The 21,339-nt window shown below is 43.4% G+C and overlaps 2 non-coding genes across 2 annotated transcripts; one reads left to right on the forward strand and one right to left on the reverse strand.

The window, feature by feature from the left end:
- Nucleotides 1-16,707: 16,707 nt before the first annotated feature.
- Nucleotides 16,708-16,815, forward strand: LOC120264129. Its single transcript, XR_005537305.1, has one exon. It is a non-coding gene; the product is annotated as a small nucleolar RNA R71 (small nucleolar RNA).
- Nucleotides 16,816-20,747: 3,932 nt separating this feature from the next.
- On the reverse strand, nucleotides 20,748-20,854 carry LOC120264035. Its single transcript, XR_005537217.1, has one exon. It is a non-coding gene; the product is annotated as a small nucleolar RNA R71 (small nucleolar RNA).
- Between the last annotated feature and the right edge of the window lie 485 nt (nucleotides 20,855-21,339).

Raw genomic sequence — 21,339 nt, forward strand, 5'->3', positions numbered from 1 at the left:
CCCGCTTATGCTACCTCGATGAAAGCATGGATTCGGGAGTATTTTGACCGATCGAAGTGGCATCTGTAGCAAAACCGTAGCAAGAATATTGTACCAAAGATTGTTCACACACTGTCCTAGAAAACAGAAAAAGCAGAGAATCCACACCCGGAGTGTGGAAATTCCACAGCCTGCGTGAAAAATCCACGTGGACGCTCAAACGGGCATGTGAAATCTCGATTCCAGCACTCATAAAAGCCGATTCCACTCGATTTCGAGATTCTTTTCTCCATCTTTTCCCCAACTTGAGAGAGGGCGGCAGCTAGGGTTTGAGAGATATTGGCTTGGGCTTTTGATAGGTTCTATGGTCTCGACATCGCACGCCACTTGGAAGAAACTTAGTGGGAGAGCTTTCATCGACACCCGATCCGGCAAGGTGTATCCTAGGTCGAACAAAGGGACCCTTATGACGAGTTGAGTACTCTCCATAAGACCATCGCCACGACTAATGAGGGGGTTTTCTATGGATGCTTTGTTTTTGCATTCGATTTCATTGATTGTATCTAGCTCCATGGAGAGCTAAACCCCTAATGGGTACTTAAGTATTTGTGAACCCTAGGATGTATTCGTTTCATTGAACCTTTTTATTATGCTTTCAATTAATTTATGTTTATTGTGAGTCCCAATCTTGGAGACTTGATTGTATGAATGCTGCCCTAGAGTGACACTAGGGTTGATAGTTCTTCTTGGCAACTCTTGTGAGTGAGTGACACACCATGAGAGTTAGACAAAAACTAGATTGGAAAAGAGTTGAGAGGATGAGTCGAGAAGTAGCGAAGTGTCCCCTTTTTCCCTCCGGTGTGATTTATCCTACCTCCACATTCCAAGAGTTTTTATGGGACATAATAGAGTGAATCGGCTAAAAGAAAAGACCTTCCAGCTGGGGCTTAGTTATGAGTGTAATGGAGTAAAGCGTTGAAGTGACTTTTAGCATCTAGGGCATAATTGTGGCTAGTGATCTTTCACCGGATGTAAGGGTTTGGTCTATACATAGGAATTAGGTTTATCACTTGGAATCCTTTAGAGCTCATTGCAATTCTATGCGAAAAGTCGAGGTTGAGAGGTTATTCAATCTTTTCCTCCGGGACATGTATAGAGTTAGGTATGATTGACCTTAGATTTGGGATCATGTAATTAAGGATTTCCATGACTCATTGTTGCATCAATTAGGAAGTATAATAGACGGTTCTTGCACTTGAAACAATTGTCCTAGGTGGATCAATATCCGGGTACCACATCTTTATCGATTGCCTTACCTTCTCCTTTACTTGTGTCTTCTATCTTGTTGTTTTTATTTTTCGTTATTTCATATTTTGTCACACTTATCACTATTTATCTCCCACATTAGTTAAAGAAACAACTCAAGAGTCTTTATTTTATACTCTCTATGGATACGATACCCACTCATCTGGGATTATTACTTCAATACCGGTGCACTTGCGATTTACATGCATATACGGACGTGTCAAGTTTTTTGGCGCCTGCTTGCGGAGTAGGCGTTTAGAGATACTTTGCACTTTGTTTTCTTAGCTATTCATTTATTCATTCTATTTCATATTTTCTTATTCTATCATCATTCTGATTTCCTTTTCTTTCTTTTTATGTGCAGCACCAGGGTATGACCAGGAGGGAAACATTCCATACTCGATTGAAGGAGATCCCCGACTTGAACATACACCGAGACGAAAAGGGAAAGAACATGTGCAAGAACAGGTCTAATCTAGCTGATTTGGAAGTAGAAAAAAATCTGAAAAACATGGCGAGAATAGAATAAGCGAGACGGACATTATCCGATTATGCCAGACCTTCAGTATTGGGGACACAATCGAGCATTGTTCATCCCCCGTTTACAGCTTCAAACTTCGATCTAAAGCAGGCATTCATTCATATGTTGTAGCAATCCGCACAGTTTAATTGTTTGCCCGATCGAGGATACAAACAATCATATAGAGAACTTTCTCGAGGTGTGTAATATGCTGATAAGTGCTTGTGCGATATGAATGTGAAGTGTTCATTCCTTATGTTGAGCATTACTTTTCTCGTGTTTTTACACTAATATGTGTGTTCTTTATGTTACTTTTATGCAGGTAGGGTTGTGAGATCGAGTATGAAGGAAATAAGCCAATGTGGATCATAATGCACCTATTTTGGAGGACATCTTGCTAAGGTTCAAACGCAAAGACATAGGTCGGTCACGTAGATACTAGAGTGTGTGCCAACCTCCTCGCATTCGAGTGAGCACATCCATTTGGAGGGCACAAAGGCAGATCACACTCGAGCATTCCGATTTATGCACATAAGAACAAGAGCTCCACCAACATGTATATCATTGAAGAAGCAAGTGATTCACGACGTAAATGTGTGCCCATTTATGCGTTACTCCCGATGAAAATATGGAATTGGGAAGTTATTCAAGTCGAAGACGTAGCAAAAGCAATGTAGCATGTATCAGAAGCAAAGACCTGCTCACACCCAGTGAGAAATCGAGAAATAGAGAGTCCACACGGGCATGTGGAAATTATCCCACGGCCGTTTGGTAATTCCAGACGGGTGAGTGTACTGTCCACGCCCGGTGGAGTTGCCCGATTCCGACCTCTATTTAAAGCCGATTTAGCCCCGATTTTGTTATTCTTTTCTCAGTCTTTTCCCCAACTTAAGAGAGAGCTTCGGCTAGGGTTTTGAGGGGTATTGGCTAGGGTTTTGGAGAGGTTCTACGCTCTCGACATCAGCGCTCGTTTGGAAGAAGGTTATTGGGAGAGCTTTCGTCGGCATCGATCCGGGCGAGGTGTATCCTAGGTCGGACAAAGGATCCCTTGCGAGCGAGTAGAGGACTCTCCACAAGACCATCGACCACGACCATCGAGGGGGTTTCTTTATGGATTCATTGCTTTTACATTCGATTTCTTTGATTGTACTTAGCTCCATGGAGAGCTAAACCCTTAGTGGGTACTTGGGTGATTGTGAACCCTAGGATGTATTCGTTTCATTGAACTTCTTTATTATTCTTTCAACAAATTGATGTTTATTGTGAGTTCCAAAATTGAATGCTTGATTGTATGAACATTTACCCTAGAGTGACACTAGGGTTGAGAGTTCTTGTTGGTAACCTTGTGAGTGAGTGACACACCACGAGCATTAGACAAAGCTAGGTTGGAGAGGGTTGACAGGGTGAGTGACAAGGTCCCCTTGTTTATATCCCGTAAATGCACGGGCTTGTCGAAGTAATAATCCCGGGTGAGCGGGGTCGAATCCACGGGAGTAGGGAGTGAAAAATACTTAATTTGATTCTTAGTCGTGTGGAATATCAATAGTGATAAGTGTGAAATTGATTCAATTCTCAACAATAAAAACAACAAGTGAAAGAGCAAAGTAAGAAGAGGGTAAGGCAATCGATAAAGAATTTGGTACTCGGATAATGCTTCACCTAGGATGATCGCTTCAAGTGCAAGAACTCTCTATTATGCTTCCTAATCAATGCAATGGTGAGTCGTGGAAATCCTTACATACATAGTCCCAAATCTAAGGTCAACTATGCCTAACTCTATACATGTCCCGGAGGAGAAATCGAACAATCTCAACACCTCGCACTCACATAGAGTTGCAATGAGCTCTAGGGATTCCAAGTGATAAATCTCTTCCCTAAATATAGACCTACCCCTTTGATCCGTGGAAGGGCCCCTAGCCACAATTAAGCCCTAGATACTAAGATCCTCTCAACGCTTCACTCCATTGCACACGCAACTAGGCCCCAGCGGAGGTTCATCCCTTAGACCATTCACTCTATTATGGTCACAAAGAACTCGAGGAACGGAGGTAGAATCTATCACGTCGAGGAGGAAAGGGGACCCTCCCTGCACTCTCTCGACTCACCCTCTCAACCCTCTCCAACCTAGCTTTTGTCTAACGCTAGTGGTGTGTCACTCACTCACAAGGTTACCAACAAGAACTCTCAACCCTAGTGTCACTCTAGGGGTAAAATGTTCATACAATCAAGCATTCAAGGTTGGAACTCACAATAAACATCAATTTATTGAAAGCATAATAAAGAAGTTCAATGAAACGAATACATCCTAGGGTTCACAATCATCCAAGTACCGCTAGGGGTTTAGCTCTCCATGGAGCTTAGTACAATCAAAGAAATCGAATGTAAAAAGCAATGAATCCATAAAGAAACCCCCTCGATGGTCGTGGTCGATGGTCTTGTGGAAAGTCCTCTACTCGTCGTCCAAGGATTCCTTCATCCGGTATAGGATACGCCTCGATGGAAGCTCCCCTACCAACCTTCTTCCTAATAGAATCACGATGTCGGAGAAGTAGAACCTCTCCAAAACCTTGGCCAATACCCCTCGAAACCTAGCCGAAGCTCTCTCACAAGTTGGGGAAAAGATGGAGAAAAGAATACCAAAATCGGGGCTGAATAGGCTTTAAATAGGGCTGGAATCGGGCAACTCCACGGGAGTGGACGATACACGCGATCGTGCGGAATTTCCACACAAGCATGGATAATTTCCACATGCCCGTGTGGATTCTCTGTTTCTCTGATTTCCCAGCCGGTTGTGAACAGTGTTGCTACAGTAATTGCTGTATTGTTGCTACAGAGCTCTGCTACAATCTTCGACCTGATTAACTTCCCAATTCCATACTTTCATCGTGGTAACGCAAACGGGCACACGTTCACGTCGTGAATCACTTGCTTCCTCAATGACGTACGCGTTGGCGGGGCTCTTGTTCTTATATGCATAAGTTGGAATGCTCGAGCGTGACTGCCTTTATGCCCCTCCAAATAGATGTGCTCACTCGAATGCGAGGAGGTTGGCACACACTCTAGCATCTCACACCTGATCTATGTCTTCGCGTTTGAACCATAACAAGATCTCCTCCAAAATAGGTGCATTATGATCCACATTGGCCCATTTCTTTCATACTCGGCCTCACAACCCTACCTGCGTAAAAGTAACATAAAAACACACATATTAATGTAGAAAACTGAGGAAAGTAATGCTCAACATAAGGAATGAACGCTTCGCATTCATATCGCACAAGCACTTATCAAACTCCCCCACACTTAAGCTTTTGTTTGTCCTCAAGCAAACATTAAAACATTCTGTGCATCCGTGAAGAAAATATTGAAAGTGCTTGGCCTTAGGTTCACCAAAAGTATACAAAAAGATAGCATTCTACAAGTAAGTGAAATTTCAACACTAAATACGAAAAAAATCAATGCTCTAGCTAAAAAAACTTGAACCAAAAAAAGGATAACAAACCCGAATTTCGTGTAAGTGTGTGAACTCACTCAAAACACCCCAAGTTATACTCCTCAAAGTTCTAAGTGCAAGGGACTTATTTATCTACACAAGTGATAAAAAAATTTTTAAAAAGATGGTAGTAGCTTCACACAATCCTCTAAGGTAGCTCCCTTTCCAAAGCGGCCACTAAGGTGGCTTTCACACTTTCGAGGTGGTAGCTCTTTCTACCCGGTGGTAGCTTTCACTCATCCTATGAGATAGCTCTTTCTCTCATTAGGGCATAACTAGTATCCGACTTGTGAGAGTAGCTTCATACTTCATAGATGGTAGCTCTTTCCACCCAACAATTCAAATAAACAATAAAACTATTTTGTTCCTTTTTTTCATTTTCATTTTCATTTTTAATTTAGCACAAGAAAATAAACCTAACTAGTCCCTTTAACATCGAACATTAGTTTTCCAATAGAGTTCAAAGAGTGAGTAGTGCACTAAGTGTAAATCGGGCAAAAATTCCTAAAAAAATTCAAGCAAGAACTAGAGCATGAAAACATTCAATGTTAACAATTTTCCTAAACTTAAGAATACAATCATTGCAACTAGGGAGAACCCCCATTGGCTATGTGAGCATATATCAATCAAGAACAATAGAAATGATGTGTGCACTATGAAACTCCCTCCCCCCCCTAACACACACACACACTTAAGTTGTACATTGTCCTCAATGTACACATGCAAGCTCATTCATAATGTATATCAATGAAAAATATATGTGGAGAAGCAATCAAAAACAATACTCCCCTAACCCCTAGTGTTGCGTTTGATGGAGCTAATTCATTGGGAGTAGTGTTCCAACGGGTTGTGAAGCTCGCACGACCAAGTACCGAAGCACCTTGGCCGTGCCCATGACTAAGTCTCAATTTCCAAGAAGACAAGACCATCTGTACGCATACACGAGGGGGTTCGATGAAGCTCAAGAAAAACAAAAATAACTCGAGTGTATAAAAGATGAAGCAATGAATACAACTCGATAATGCAAAATAACATAAACTTAGAAGGAAAATCCTTTCTGAGTGAACAAGTCTAAAAATAAGAAAAATAAGATAAAATAAAATGCATGAAAGTAAAGGAAGAAGAAGTCAAGTATCGGTCTGTGCACGGGGCTCTAGTCTTTCAGCTGCTGCGAAGTGGGAAGCACATGGTGGGTCCTCTGGTGCTAGGGGAGCTGACGAGGCCTGAAGGGTCCTTGGCTGCAGGACAAATGATGAGGCAATGTCTCGCTCTAGGATCTGCTGTAAAATGTCGAAACGTGCCATGAACTCTGTGTACTGAGTGGCTTGCGTAGCCCTAATCTCGGCAACCTCGGCTCGGACCACTCCTATAGCATTCTTGAGCCTCTCAAAGCGATCATTGGCTCGAGAAGGTGAAAACATACGCACTGGGGGTGGTTCCTCTGCACTCGGAGGTGTCTCGGTCTCCATCGATGCAGGCTGAGGCTCGGGGGCTGGGCCGAGATGCTCCGGTGTCATCACCCTCATCCTCGACTATCTACGGGACCTGGTAGTACTAACGCAAAAACCCCTATCCGAACCGTGCGGACCATGCCCATCAACCGCATCGTCTCTAGACCCAGAGGAGCGGGTACGCTCGTCTTCTCGACCCCGCGAATCGAATCCAAGAGACCCATGCCCAACAGTAATCTCGTAATGTATGGACCTGAGAAGATCACTCCCAGTCTAGCATATTGTCCCTGATGTCTGATGTAATCAGCCAGGATGTGCCCTAAGTTGATCGGTATGCGCTCTACCATCGAGTACAAGTACAGCAACTCCTGACGGCTCAGAACAGTAGTACTATCGCCGCGGCCATTCACTGACCTACTCATGATGGCGTGCAAATATCTGTATGCAGGTCGGGAAAGGCATGTGGCCTTTGACACCCCGGCTCGTAATGGCCTTGACCACATAGCACTCTATAAGCTCTTTGCGGGGTCAAGGTTCCAGGATAATCGGTGAGGGCACCGTGCATACTCCTTTGTATCTATGAATGCCTCCTCGTATAAACCAAGTAATCACGGAAAATTGCGTAATGCTCAAGCTATAATGGTGTCCAAATACTCTGAACTGAACGGTGCCTAAACTGTCGAAGCTCGTATACGCTCTATCAAACTTGAACGAGGAGAGCACCTCCCGATGTAAACTCTCTGGATGGGCGGCTCTCTAATCATCAATAAGCGCCACCTGACCATCCATCAAAACAAGATCCTCAACCTCCTCGCAAACACATCTCCTCTACGAAGATCTCGCGAAAGTATAGTCATGTCCAGGAATCGAGTCTGTCCGAAACAGAGTCTCGATAAGCGCTCATAACGGACCTGATGTTCGGGAATCGCAAATTGCATGTCCTCAGCTTCAGGGGATGACTCACGTGGCCTCTTATCAGCTTGCTTCTTTGACCTATGTGCCATGATCTGCAAAATTTTAAACAAAATTGGTCAAACAAGTCGATAAAATAATACTGCAAAAATCCACACGGTCGTGTGGAATTTCTGCACGCCCCTGTGGATCCACGCGGTGTGACAACCGCACGGCCAGGCATCATCAATCCAAAAATACTACTCAATAATATCTCTAACTTCGTTCTAAACGTAATTCATTGTTCCAATTAAAGAAACGAGGCATTATTAACCAGATTAATCAATAGAAATTATGAATTGACGAAGAAGATGATGAAAAAGGATTTACCGACAAGGAAGAGTTTGAAAATGAAGAGCCGGCCGGAAAACTTCGCTAAAATCCGGCGCTATGGACTCGGAGTATGTTGTGAGGGTGTTTTCGAGTGAGAAGGAGTCGTGAAGAAGGAGAGAAATCATCCCCTTTTAACAAAAACTTGCGACTCAGCTCACAGGCATTCACACGAGCGTTCGGAAAATACCCACGCCCGTGCGCTAGACCTATAGGGGAAGACGCACGTCCCTGTGGCTTCCCTGGTCATCCGAGAAAAAATATCTAGTCTAACACACGCCCGTGCGGAAATTCCCCACATGCGTGGTCATTCACATGCCCCAACTCACAAGGGCGGCCGCACGCCTCGTGTTTTTCTCGGGATGGAGGAGCAACCTGCAGAGTTTAGCACGGGCGCAGGGAAATTACCCACGCCCTGCGGCGTGGTCCACAAGGTTGCCCACGTGGGCGAGTCCACGACCCTGTGCTCCTCGGGAAAAACCGCCCAACTCGCGAGGAACTCACACGCCGTGCTGGAAATTACCCACAGGGCGTGCGCTGGGCTTGCATGGTCATCCACAAGGGCGAGCCGACGCCTCGCGCCTTCTCTCGGATGAGCTCAGCATGGAACATACACGGGCGTGTGGAAATTCCACACGCCCGCGTGTTTTCTCCGGATGACTTAGAAAAAAACCCCGCAGCTCGCAGAAATTAATCGTAACATGTCCACACACTCGTGAGCCTCGCTCTATTATGCAAAAATTTTACCGCAGGAAAAACACAATATAAAACTCAAACGACCAAACTTCACCAACTCACAACAAAAACCAACAATGAATTCTTTTTAAAGATCCACAATAAAATCGCAGAAGACAAGCACTCAAAAAATTGAAACACTAACACTTAACAATTTATTCATGCAAACAAACTTAAACTAGAAAGATAAGAAAATAGTAAAACACTTGGGTTGCCTCCCAAGAAGCGTTTGTTTAACGTCACTAAGCTTGACGTATCTTGCGCTTACCTCATGGTGGTTCATGAATGAAAGGTTGCCCTCTTATCCATAACTTTGAAAGCATGATGTGCAAAGTCTCTTGATGGTAGAAGGGTGACTATCTGGGCTTCGGACAACCTAAACAATTGATTTATCCAAATTCTTTGGTTCATGTACATCTCCAACAGACTTGTAGTGTTTCTGGTGGCGTCTCCTAGCCCTCTTCATTTTCTGGAGCACCTTCTTCAAGATCCCCGGGGTAGATGGTACTTCTTCCGTCACACCAAGTATCATTACTTCTTTCATAATGCTCTCCTCTTGGTCGAACAAACCCTTCATATGGGATCCGGATTGAAACATTTCCTGCATGTATTCATCAACAATCTCATCAGTAGTGTCTAGAAAAGTATAAAGTATCATCAAAATCAAGAGAATGCCGCATGGCTTCAGCAAGGCGGTATGTGAGCTTATCGTCTCCAACCCTCAAAATGTGAGCTCTCCACCGTCCATGTCAATCAATGCCTTTGAAGTCCGCAAGAACGGTCTCCCAAGTATCAAAGGGTACATCCGCATCCTCATCGACATCTAGTACTACAAAGTCAACTGGAAAAAAATGTACTTGTCCACCTTGACAAGCACGTCTTCAATGATGCCTCTCGGATGTCGTACCATTCGATCCGCTAGTTGCAAAGTCATCCGAGTAGGCCTAGGCTCACCCAAAGCCTAGCTTTTTGAAAAGATAGGTGTATGGCATAACATTAATACTCGCTCCCGAGTCCGCCAATGCCATTTCCTCACCTAGATTGCCAATATTACACGGAATGATGAAGCTTCCCGGGTCTTTCTTCTTGTTCGGCATGTTCTTTTTGTAACACCGCGAGCATGAACCATCTAAAACATCATTAAAGTACTTTCCTCCAACTTTCATCTTGTTGGTCAACAGATCTTTCAAGAACATCCCATACTTAGGCATTTGGGCCAAATGCCTCAACAAAAAGGAATATTGATGTGGAGTTGCTTGAACAAACTCAGGAACTTATTGTACTGTTCATCCCCTTGGTCATTCTTCAATCTAGAGGGATAAGGGATTTGATGAAATCCGCAAGTGCACGGGTCGTCAAGTAATACCCTGTGCGTGACACAAGGGTCGTATTCCCTAGGTCCCAAGAGCTGCTATTACTCCCCCTAGATGACACTCGTCTAGTCTACCAAATATAGGACTAAAAACAAGATAAGGAAAAATAACAAAAGAGAAAAAAACTATAAACACAAGGACTAAGGCTCACCACATAAACATACTAAGGAAGCAAGTAACAATGGAAGTGCGAGGTCCCCGGGCGAGGATCCCCTCGGGACTACTAAAGCTAGATGGATGCTAGAATTACAAAGGCAACGGTGGTTGGACCAAGAGACATCCAAAAATAGATCACCCCGATGGTCACGGCGGTAATCCCTAATCCAATAAGAGTATTGGCTCGGAATCTCTTCCGACCAAATCCTCCTACGATCGCATTACAATTAGGGGGATCTCAAATTAGGGCCGAAACTCAACCTAGGTACAGCCCTAATAGTTGGAGGGGTATGAAATACCCAATGGTCATGGTGTATTCATACATATATCCCTTCCAAGCTTGGTGAGTCTAACACTAGGGCAATGGTCATGCAACCTAGTATTGTCTAAGTATGGATATACAGAGTTCTCATGCATACCCAAGCATTCAAAAGCACCAAACAAGGATCACAAACCACACAAATACCATAAATGTAAATCAAAGCATCTATACAAGCAAGTTCATCCCAAGGTTCACCGGATGCCCGGTGACCTTGGGAGTCTAGTTCATCATCAACAAAGGAGCAAGTGTAGAAGATAAGAGATACAAAGAAAAGCTCATAACAAACTCCCCTAAGATGAAGACTAGAAGGTGGTGATGAGAACTCGCTCGGATCCGCACGGGCGAGCTCCTAGATCGTTTTTCCTTGAGTGTAACCTTCTTCTCCCTTCGATTTGCCCCTCAGATCTGCCTTCTCCCGCAGCCTTGAAGCTCTAGAGGATGATGGTGGAGAGTGGTGGCCAAAAGTCCCTTAATTGATGCCCTAACAAGCCTTATATATGCCCAGATCCCGATCGGTAAACGGGTCAGTATACCGGCCGTATGCCGACCCCTCGGGAATTTCAGTTTTCTGCTGAGAAGCCCGCGATGAGCTACAGTGATTGCTACAGTAAATTGCATGCTGTGCTACAGTGATCCCGGGCCGGAAACGCCGCTTTGTTGCTGAATTCATCCCTAATCGCGTCGCCGAGGCCCCAAGGCTTCAAATGGGCCTGAAAATGTAAAAAAATAACACAATTTAAAACCAAAAAGGGCATCGATTCAACAAATAAATATAAAGAATCATACAAAAACAAATACATGCAGAATACGTACTTTTTTAGACGTTTATCATACATCCCCACTACCTAAGCGCTTTGCTTGTCCCCAAGCAAACAAACATGAAGAACAAAGGGAAAGAAGATAAACGGCTAAAAAGTGCGACCTCAAGCTCAAAGTAAAGGACTACACAAGCACGATCGGACGGAAATCAAGGAGTGAGTTGTTCAATGAATAGTGAAAGTATTAATAGTTCTATCTCATCTAAAGTGCTCCCGTGAGTGTGTGATAACCCCCACCTTGACCTCTACACCTGGATTACCCCGGGGATGCCTATTCGCCCCACACATAATGATAATGGCATTAAGATGCTAAAGGCACCCTCAATACTCAATTAAGAGTCCTCTGGTTCCTAGATAAAACTCTAACTTTCAAATGACTATGCAAAGCAAGCTTCAAGGGAACAAAAGAGATACTTTTATTTCTTTCACACATATATACAAGCATACACACTTTTTTTCTTTTTCTTGGGTCCGACTAACATAGACTCGCGACAAAAATAATCTTTTACGACTTTGAAGGATGCACATGCTCGATTAGGCACAAGAGTCACCCACTTACTCGAAATTACAGTCTACATAGACGCATTCATGCTTAAAAAACTTATAAAGCAGAGGAATACTGACATAGACTCAATGATCACATGTACAAACTGTATCTCATGTCCCTTGTAAAGACTTGCTACAATAGTACACTTTTAAGGTAGAGAAACAATAAAGGAACACAAAAAGCTCTTAAAAAGTGCATTGAAGATAGAATTTAACAAATTAATGCCCAAGTCAAAATGATGGGTAGGTTGGAGTGTACAAGGTAGAAGTGCTCATGAACATGTATATAGGTGCACTAGAGATGATACAGAACTACATTCAAGCACAAATAAAGTACAACTCACAACTATCATTCTACCAAGCTAGGAAGTCCTTAACAATAAAATCATAGCTATCATAGGTAATCAAGCATGCAAATGCAAACATTTTCAAAGTTCACAGAACTCCACCCCCACTTAAAGATGCACATTGCCCTCAATGTGCCTAATCAGTAGAATGCAACAAGATAGACAATAAAAACATAGTAAGAGGGTTTCGTGAACTTCCCCGAGTCTCAAAGCGTGAGTCTTGAAGTCCATGAGATCGAGGTGACCACCAAAGATCATGGTAGATGATGGAGGAAGAAAGTGTGCTTGATGTCCCTAATTCCACCCCTGCAAGGTAGAAAAAGAACATCACCTCAAGGCATCTAATCACACACCCATCAAAAACAAACACGATAAACAACTAACAACACAAAAAAAGCAAACAAAAACATAGAGGTAAAAAGAAAAACAAAAACAAAAAAAGAATGTCCATGTGATGCAAGTGGAGATCATCTAACCAAGTTACAAGCAAAGTGGGCATCAAAAAGAATGAAGAAAAATCAAGAAAAATGCCCGAGTGCTACGGTGATTTCGGAAAAATTTTTGCAAGCACTTTGCTTGTAAAAAGTAGCCAAAAAAATTTTACAAATCAAGAAAAAAACACATTGATAATCATTAAGCATTCACAAACCAACAAAAAAATCCAAGAGATTTCACCCACAAGAACAAGAAGAACTCAAGGGTAGAGTGAGAGGTCAAACCCTTGCCCTAGAGTAAGACGGGTGGATTAATTGGTTGGATCCGGCCAAAAACTTGCTCAAACTCCAAATTTTTGTTACTAAAATGGAAAAGAGCAGGAGAAGAGCAAACTAGAGCAAAAAAAAATGATGAAAACCGGTGGAGAAATGAGGGAGAAACGGTTAGAAGAATGGGGAAGAAGAATGAATAGTAGCAGTCTCAAAACCCCACATATAATGCCCTCACTCGGGTAGTCTTGAGGGGCATCCTTGCGGCCGCAAGGATGGTCCTCAAGACTCTCTGGATGAGTCCCGAGGGGCATCCTTGTGGCCGCAAGGATGGTCCTCGGGATTTTCCTGACACACAACAACTTTTCTCCACACTTTGCACATTTCGCACACTTCGCTTATGGATCAAACCTTGAAAATCAAAGCCGGAAACATCGAATAAACACTTAAAATATCAACAAGAATGCATCAAGAACAAGAATTAATCAAAGATCACATGGCAAAACAAAAATAATACAAAGGCTAATGAACTAAGAAAAAATGATGAAAACACAACTAAAAGCCAAAACCACACTAAAAAAACACAAGTTAAGCAAAAACAACACAAATGAGAAAAAGACTACAAGAAATGTAAGGAACTTGGGTTGCCTCCCAAGAAGCGCTTGTTTAACGTCATTAGCTCGACGTACCTCTTTCTTACCTAGGGAGGCTTGAAAATAGTGTGTTCATCCCGGCTTGAGGTTGCATAAGAACTACCAAGAAATATGAAACTTACTAACAAGTTGCCTGACTTGGTTCTCAAGTGCTTGGATTGACGTTTGAACACTCTTTAGTACTGTAACAAGCTCATCAAGTTTCTTTTCATTATGCGTAAAATGTAGCTCTGTGCCGATCATAAACCTTGCTAGAATATCTTCAGTGGTGAAAATTCTTTTTGGTTGTTGTTGGGGCTGAAATTGAGAAACTTGGGGTTGATATGGACCCAATTGTTGTGGATAGGTTGGGGTTGCTCTCATGGCCAAAAATTTTTTCAACCTTTCTTCAAGTGCATAGGTATTCGCGGTGCTCATGCGTATTTGTTGCTCAAGTGCATAGATTTTTGAGGCCAAGAGCTTTTCTTGAAAATCCAGGGCCGTATCATTTGGGCATGCTCTTTTGGCATTTAATTCTTCCATTTCTTTCTCAAGTGCATACATCTTAGCACCCAATAATTTTCCTTGAAAATCCAGGGATGGATCACTTTGGTATGCTCTCTTGGCATCTAATTCTTCCATTTCTCTCTCAAGTGCATACATTTTAGCGCCAAAAAGTTTTCTTTCAAAGTCCATGGCCCTATGTAAATAGATAAAACTAACAAAAATAAGCTATCACAGAAAACACGAAAGAAACAAAATAAGTAAATATGCACAAAATTGTAAATGACACATACAAAGACAAATATTCACAACGACAAAGATAAATAACTAGAGCAGTGAGCTAAAGGTTTTCGTAGCATTCTTGGAGTTCCCCGGCAACGGTGCCAAAAACTTGATTGAAATCCACAAGCGCACGGGTCGTCAAGTAATACCCTATGCGTGACACAGGGGTCGTATTCCCTGGGGTCCCAAGAGCTGCTATTACTCCCCCCTAGATGACACTGTCTAGTCTACCAAATATAGGATTAAAACAAGATAAGGAAAATAACAAAAGAAAAGAAACTATAAACACAAGAACTAAGGCTCACCACACAAGCATACTAAGGAAGCAAGTAACAATGGAAGTGCGAGGTCCCCGGGCGAGGATCCCCTCGGGACTACTAAAGCTAGATGGATGCTAGAATTACAAAGGCAACGGTGGTTGGACCAAGAGACATCCAAAAATAGATCACCCCGATGGTCACGGCGGTAATAGCTAATCCAATAAGAGTATTGGCTCGGAATCTCTTCCGACCAAATCCTTCTACCATCGCATTACAATTAGGGGGATCTCAAATTAGGGCCGAAACTCAATCTAGGTACAGCCCTAATGGTTGGAAGGGTATGAAATACCCAATGGTCATGGTGTATTCATACATATATCCCTTCCAAGCTTGGTGAGTCTAACAATAGGGCAATGGTCATGCAACCTAGTATTGTCTAAGTATGGATATACAGAGTTCTCATGCATACCCAAGCATTCAAAAGCACCAAACAAGGATCACAAAACCATAAATGTAAATCAAAGCATCTATACAAGCAAGTTCATCCCAAGGTTCACCGGATGCCCGGTGACCTTGGGAGTCTAGTTCGTCATCAACAAAGGAGTAAGTGTAGAAGATAAGAGATACAAAAGAAAAGCTCATAACAAACTCCCTAAGATGAAGACTAGAAGGTGGTGATGAGAACTCGTCGGATCGCTGCCCGGCGAGCTCCTAGATCGTTTTCCTTGAGTATAACCTTCTTCTCCCTTCGATTTGCCCCTCAGATCTGCCTTCTCCCGCAGCCTTGAAGCTCTAGAGGATGATGGTGGAGAGTGGTGGCCAAAAGTCCCTTAATTGATGCCCTAACAAGCCTTATATATGCCCAGATCCCGATCGGTAAACGGGTCAGTATACCGGCCGTATGCCGACCTCTCGGGAATTTCAGATTTCTGCTGAGAAGCCCGCGATGAGCTACAGCGACTGCTACAGTGAACTGCTACATTAAAACTGCTGCAGTGATGTGCTACAGTGATCCCGGACCGGAAACGCCGCTTTGTTGCTGAATTCATCCCTAATCGCGTCGCCGAGGCCCCAAGGCTTCAAATGGGCCTGAAATGTAAAAATAACACAATTTAAACCAAAAGGGCATCGATTCAACAAATAAATATAAAGAATCATACAAAACAAATACATGCAGAATACGTACTTTTAGACGTTTATCACCTCCCTTCAACCTCACGACCTCTTCTCAAAGCGATCGCCTTCACATGTTCTCTCGGGTTGGTTTCCGTGTTGCTTGGTAAACTCTCATGTGGCCTTTTGGAAAGAGATTTCGAATTTGCCCCACTTGATTTTCAAGGTTGTGCAAGGAGGCGGTGTGATTGCGAAGTGTAGCCTCGATCGATTCAAACCTTGTATTTGCCGATTGAACAAATCTAGCCAAGTGCTTCTCCAAATCCGTCATTCGGGTTTCCAAGCCAGAAATTCTGTTTTTCCACTTGAGGGGCTTGTTGTTGTTGTTGTTGTTGGAACCCCGATGGCCCCATGGTCTTCTGTGGGCCTTGATTACTCCATGAAAAGTTGGGATGATTCTTCCAACCTGAATTGTAGGTGTTGCTGTATGGATTCCCTTGAGGTCTCCTTCCATTACCTACAAAGTCGACATTCTCAACTCGAAGAAACATCACCAATGACAATTGGGCAATCGGAGGAGCATGTCCTCCACCACAACCGGTGCAATTGGTTACGGTCACGAACTCTATTCGAAGCTATAAGATCTAGCTTCTTACTCAAACTCTCCACTTTGGCCGCCAATGAAGTTACCGCATCAATTTCATGGAGACCGGCCACCTTTTTCTTCTCCCTCGCGTTCCACTGGTAGCTATTTAACCCCATTTCCTCAATCAATTGACGAGCCCTCGTCGGGGGTCTTGCTACCTAAGGTACCTCCACCGCGCATCCAAGAGTTGTCTTGTACCGCATTCAACCCATTGTAGAAGGTTTGAACAATCATCCACTCGGAAATCCGTGTTACGGACACTTTTCGCAGGAGTTCCTTGAACTGCTCCCATGTCTCAAATAGAGATTCCAATTCCAATTTCATAAAGGATGAGATCTCATTCCTAAGCTTGGCTGATTTTCTGGGAGGGAAATAACGTGCTAGAAAAAGCTTCTACCATCTCCTCCCATGTAGTGATTGATGCCCTAGGCAATGAGTGTAGCCAACGCTTTGCTTTCCCCTTTAAGGAAAAATGGGAAGGCTCTCAATTTGATGGCATCATCCGTCACACCATTGATCTTCGACATGTCACACACCCTCGAGGAAGCTCTCTATGTGATCTGTTTGGGATCCTCATCGACCAAACCGTTGAATTGTGCGATCGCTACAACATATCGATGAATGCCGGCTTTAACTCGAAATTCTGAGCTGTAATTGGGGGACGCACAATACTCGATTGTGTCCCCAACACTCGAAGGTCCGCATAATCGGATAGTGTCCGTTCTCGCACATTCTGCTCCACCATGTTGTCGATCCTTCTACTTCCAAATCACTGGATTAGGGTCTGTTCTCGACTGAGTTCTTTCCGCTTTCCTTCAAGTGTACATTCAAGCTAAAAGGTCTCCTTCAATCAATATTAATGGATTTCCCTCGGGTCATAACACGGAGCTACACCAAAAAGTAAAGAAAAAGAAAATCGAATGATGATAGAATAAGAAGATATGAAATAGAATGAAGGGTAAATAGCTAAGAAAAACAAAGTGCAAAAGTATCTCTAAACTCCTAGTCCCCGGCAACTGCGCCAAAAACTTGACAAGGTACCCTTGCTTATATCCCACAAGTGCACGGGCTTGTCGAAGTAATAATCCCGGGTGAGCGGGTCAAATCCACAGGGAGTAGGGAGTGAAAATACTTAATTTGATTCTTAGCTATGTGGAATATCAATAGTGATAAGTGTGAATTGATTCAATTCTCAACAATAAAAAAACAATAAGTGAAAGAGCAAAAAGTAAGAAGAGGGTAAGGCAATCGATAAAGAATGGGGGTACTCGAATAATGCTTCACCTAGGATGATCACTTCAAGTGCAAGAACTCTCTATTATGCTTCCTAATCAATGCAATGGTGAGTCGTGGAAATCCTTACATACATAGTCCCAAATCTAAGGTCAACTATGCTAACTCTATACATGTCCCGGAGGAGAAATCGAACAATCTCAACACCTCGCACTCGCATAAAGTTGCACTGAGCTCTAGGGATTCCAAGTGATAAATCTCTTCCAAAATATAGACCTACCCCTTTGGTCCAGGTGGAAGGGCCCTAGCCACAATTAAGCCCTAGATACTAAGATCCTCTCAACGCTTCACCCCATTACATGCGCAACTAGGCCCCAGTGGAGGTTCATCCCTTAGACCATTCACTCTATTATGGCCGCAAAGAACTCGAGGAACGGAGGTAGAATCTATCACGTCGGAGGGAAAAGGGAACGCTACTGTACCTCTCGACTCATCCTCTCAACCCTCTCCAACCTAGCTTTGTCTAACGCTAGTGGTGTGTCACTCACTCACAAGGTTACCAACAAGAACTCTCAACCCTAGTGTCACTCTAGGGGAAATGTTCATTTAATCAAGCATTCAAGGTTGGAACTCACAATAAACATCAATTTATTGAAAGCATAATAAAGAAGTTCAATGAAATGAATACATCCTAGGGTTCACAATCATCCAAGTACCCGCTAGGGGTTTAGCTCTCCATGGAGCTTAGTATAATCAAATAAATCGAATGTAAAAGCAATGAATCCATAAAGAAACCCCCACGATGGTCGTGTTGATGGTCTTGTGGAAAGTCCTCTACTCGTCGTCCAAGGATTCCTTCGTCCGGTATAGGATACGCCTCGATGGAAGCTCCCCTACCAACCTTCTTCCTAATGGAATCACGATGTCAGAGACATAGAACCCCTCCAAAACCTTGGCAAATATCCCTCGAAACCCTAGCCGAAGCTCTCTCACAAGTTGGGGAAAAGATGGAGAAAAGAATACCAAAATCGGGGCTGAATCGCCTTTAAATAGGGCTGGAATCGGGCAACTCCACGGGCGTGGGCGATACAGCGCCTGCGCGGAATTTCCACATGAGCGTCGATAATTTCCACATGCCCGTGTGGATTCTCTCGCTTTCTCCGATTTCTCGGCGCTGTGAACAATGTTGCTACAGTAATTGCTACGGTGTTACTGCAGTGCTCTGCTACAATCTTCGACCTGATTAACTTCCCAATTCCATACTTTCATCGGGGTAACGCAAACGGGCACACGTTCACATCGTGAATCACCTTCTTCCTTAATGATGTACATGTTGGCGGGGCTCTTGTTCTTATATGCATAAGTCGGAATGCTCGAGCGTGACTGCCTTTGTGACCCTCCAAATAGATGTGCTCACTCGAATGCGAGGAGGTTGGCACACACTCTAGCATCTCACACCTGACCTATGTCTTCGCGTTTGAACCTTAACAAGATCTCCTCCAAAATAGGTGCATTATGATCCACATTGGCCCATTTCCTTCATACACAGCCTCACAACCCTACCTGCGTAAAAGTAACATAAAAACACACATATTAATGTAGAAAACTGAGGAAAGTAATGCTCAACATAAGGAATGAACGCTTCGCCTTCATATCGCACAAGCACTTATCAGTGAGTCGAGATGTACAGGAGCGTCCCATTTCCCCTCCGACGTGATAGATTCTACCTCCGTTCCTCGAGTTCATTGTGGCCATAATAGAGTGAATGGTCTAAGGGATGAATCTCCGCTGGGGCCTAATTGCGCGTGCAACGGAGTGAAGCGTTAAGGGGATCTTAGTATCTAGGGCTTAATTGTGGTTTGGGACCTTCCACCTGGACCAAATGGTTAGGTCTATAATTAGGAAGAGATTTATCACTTGGAATCCCTAGAGCTCATTGCAACTTTATTCGAGTGCGAGGTTGAGAGGTTATTTAATCTCTCCTCTGGGACATGAATAGAGTTAGGCATAGTTGACCTTAGATTTGGGACTATGTATGTAAGGATTTCCATGACTCACGATTGCATTTATTAGGAAGCATAATAGAGAGTTCTTGCACTTGAAGCGATTATCCTAGGTGAAGCATCATCCGAGTACCCGATCTTTATCGATTGCCTTACCTCCTCCTTACTTTTGCTCTCATACTTGTTGCTTTTAATTGTTGAGAATTGAATCATTGTCACACTTATCATTGTTGATATTCCACATAGCTAAGAATCGAATTAAGTGTCTTTACTCCCTACTCCCTGTGGATTCGATACCCGCTCACCCGGGATTATTACTTCGACAAACCCGTGCACTTGCAGGATATACGCAAGGGGATCTTGTCAAGTTTTTGGCGCCGTTGCCGGGGAGCTAGGCGTTTAGAGATACTTTGCACTTTGTTTTCTTAGCTATTTCACCACACATTCTAATTCATATCTTCTTATTCTATTATCATTATGATTATCTTTTTCTTTCTTTTTGGTGCAGCTCCAGGTTATGACCCGAGGGAATCCATTAATATTGATTGAAGGAGACCCTGAGCTTGAACGTAAACTTAGAAGAAAAAGGGAAAGAACCTCGGGCAAGAACAAAGATAATCCAGACTGATTTGAAGTAGAAGGATCCGAAAACATGGCGAGAGCAAAATGAGCAACAAGCGAACACTATCCGATTATGCTGCATCTTCAGTGTTGGGGACATAATCGAGTATTATGCGTCCCCCAATTACAAATTTCAGAACTTCGAGCTAAAGCCGAGCATTCATCCATATGTCTGCAGCAGTCCGCACAATTAAACGGTTTTGGCAGATGAGGATCCAAACAGATCACATAGAGAGCTTCCTCGAGGTGCGATATGTCGAAGATAAATGGTGTGACGGATGATGCCATTAGATTCGAGCCTTCCCATTTTCCTTAAAGGGGAGAGCAAAGTGGTGGCTACACTCATTACCTAGAGCATCAATCACTAAATGGGAGGAGATGGTAGAAGCTTTTCTAGCCCGTTATTTCCCTCCCGGAAAATCAGCAAAGCTTAGGAATGAGATTTCATCTTTTGTGCAGTTGGAATTGGAGTCTCTATTTGAGACATGGTAAAGGTTCAAGGAACTCCTGCGAAAGTGTCCGCAACACGGATTACCGGAGTGGATGATTGTTCAAACCTTCTACAATGGTTTGAACCCGAGTACAAGGCAACTCTTGGATGCGGCAGCAGGAGGTACCTTAGGTAGCAAGACCCCCGATGAGGCTCATCAATTGATTGAGGAAATAGGGTTAAATAGCTACCAGTGGAATTCTAGGGAGAAGAAAAATGTGGCCGGTCTCGATGAAATTGATGCGGTAACTTCATTGGCAGCCCAAGTGGAGAGTTTGAGTAAGAAGCTAGATCTTATAGCTTCGAATAGAGTTGCTGCCGTGACCAATTGTACCGGTTGTGGTAGAGGACATGCTTCCTCTGATTGCCCAATCGTCATTGGTGATGTTTCTTAAGTTGAGAACGTTGACTTTGTAGGTAATGGCATGAGACCTCAAGGGAATCCATACAACAACACCTACAATTCAGGTTGGAAGAATCATCCCAATTTTTCATGGAGTAATCAAGGACCACAGAAGACCATGGGGC

This window comes from Dioscorea cayenensis, chromosome 6 (genome assembly GCF_009730915.1).
Source record: "Dioscorea cayenensis subsp. rotundata cultivar TDr96_F1 chromosome 6, TDr96_F1_v2_PseudoChromosome.rev07_lg8_w22 25.fasta, whole genome shotgun sequence".
Taxonomy (NCBI): domain Eukaryota; kingdom Viridiplantae; phylum Streptophyta; class Magnoliopsida; order Dioscoreales; family Dioscoreaceae; genus Dioscorea; species Dioscorea cayenensis.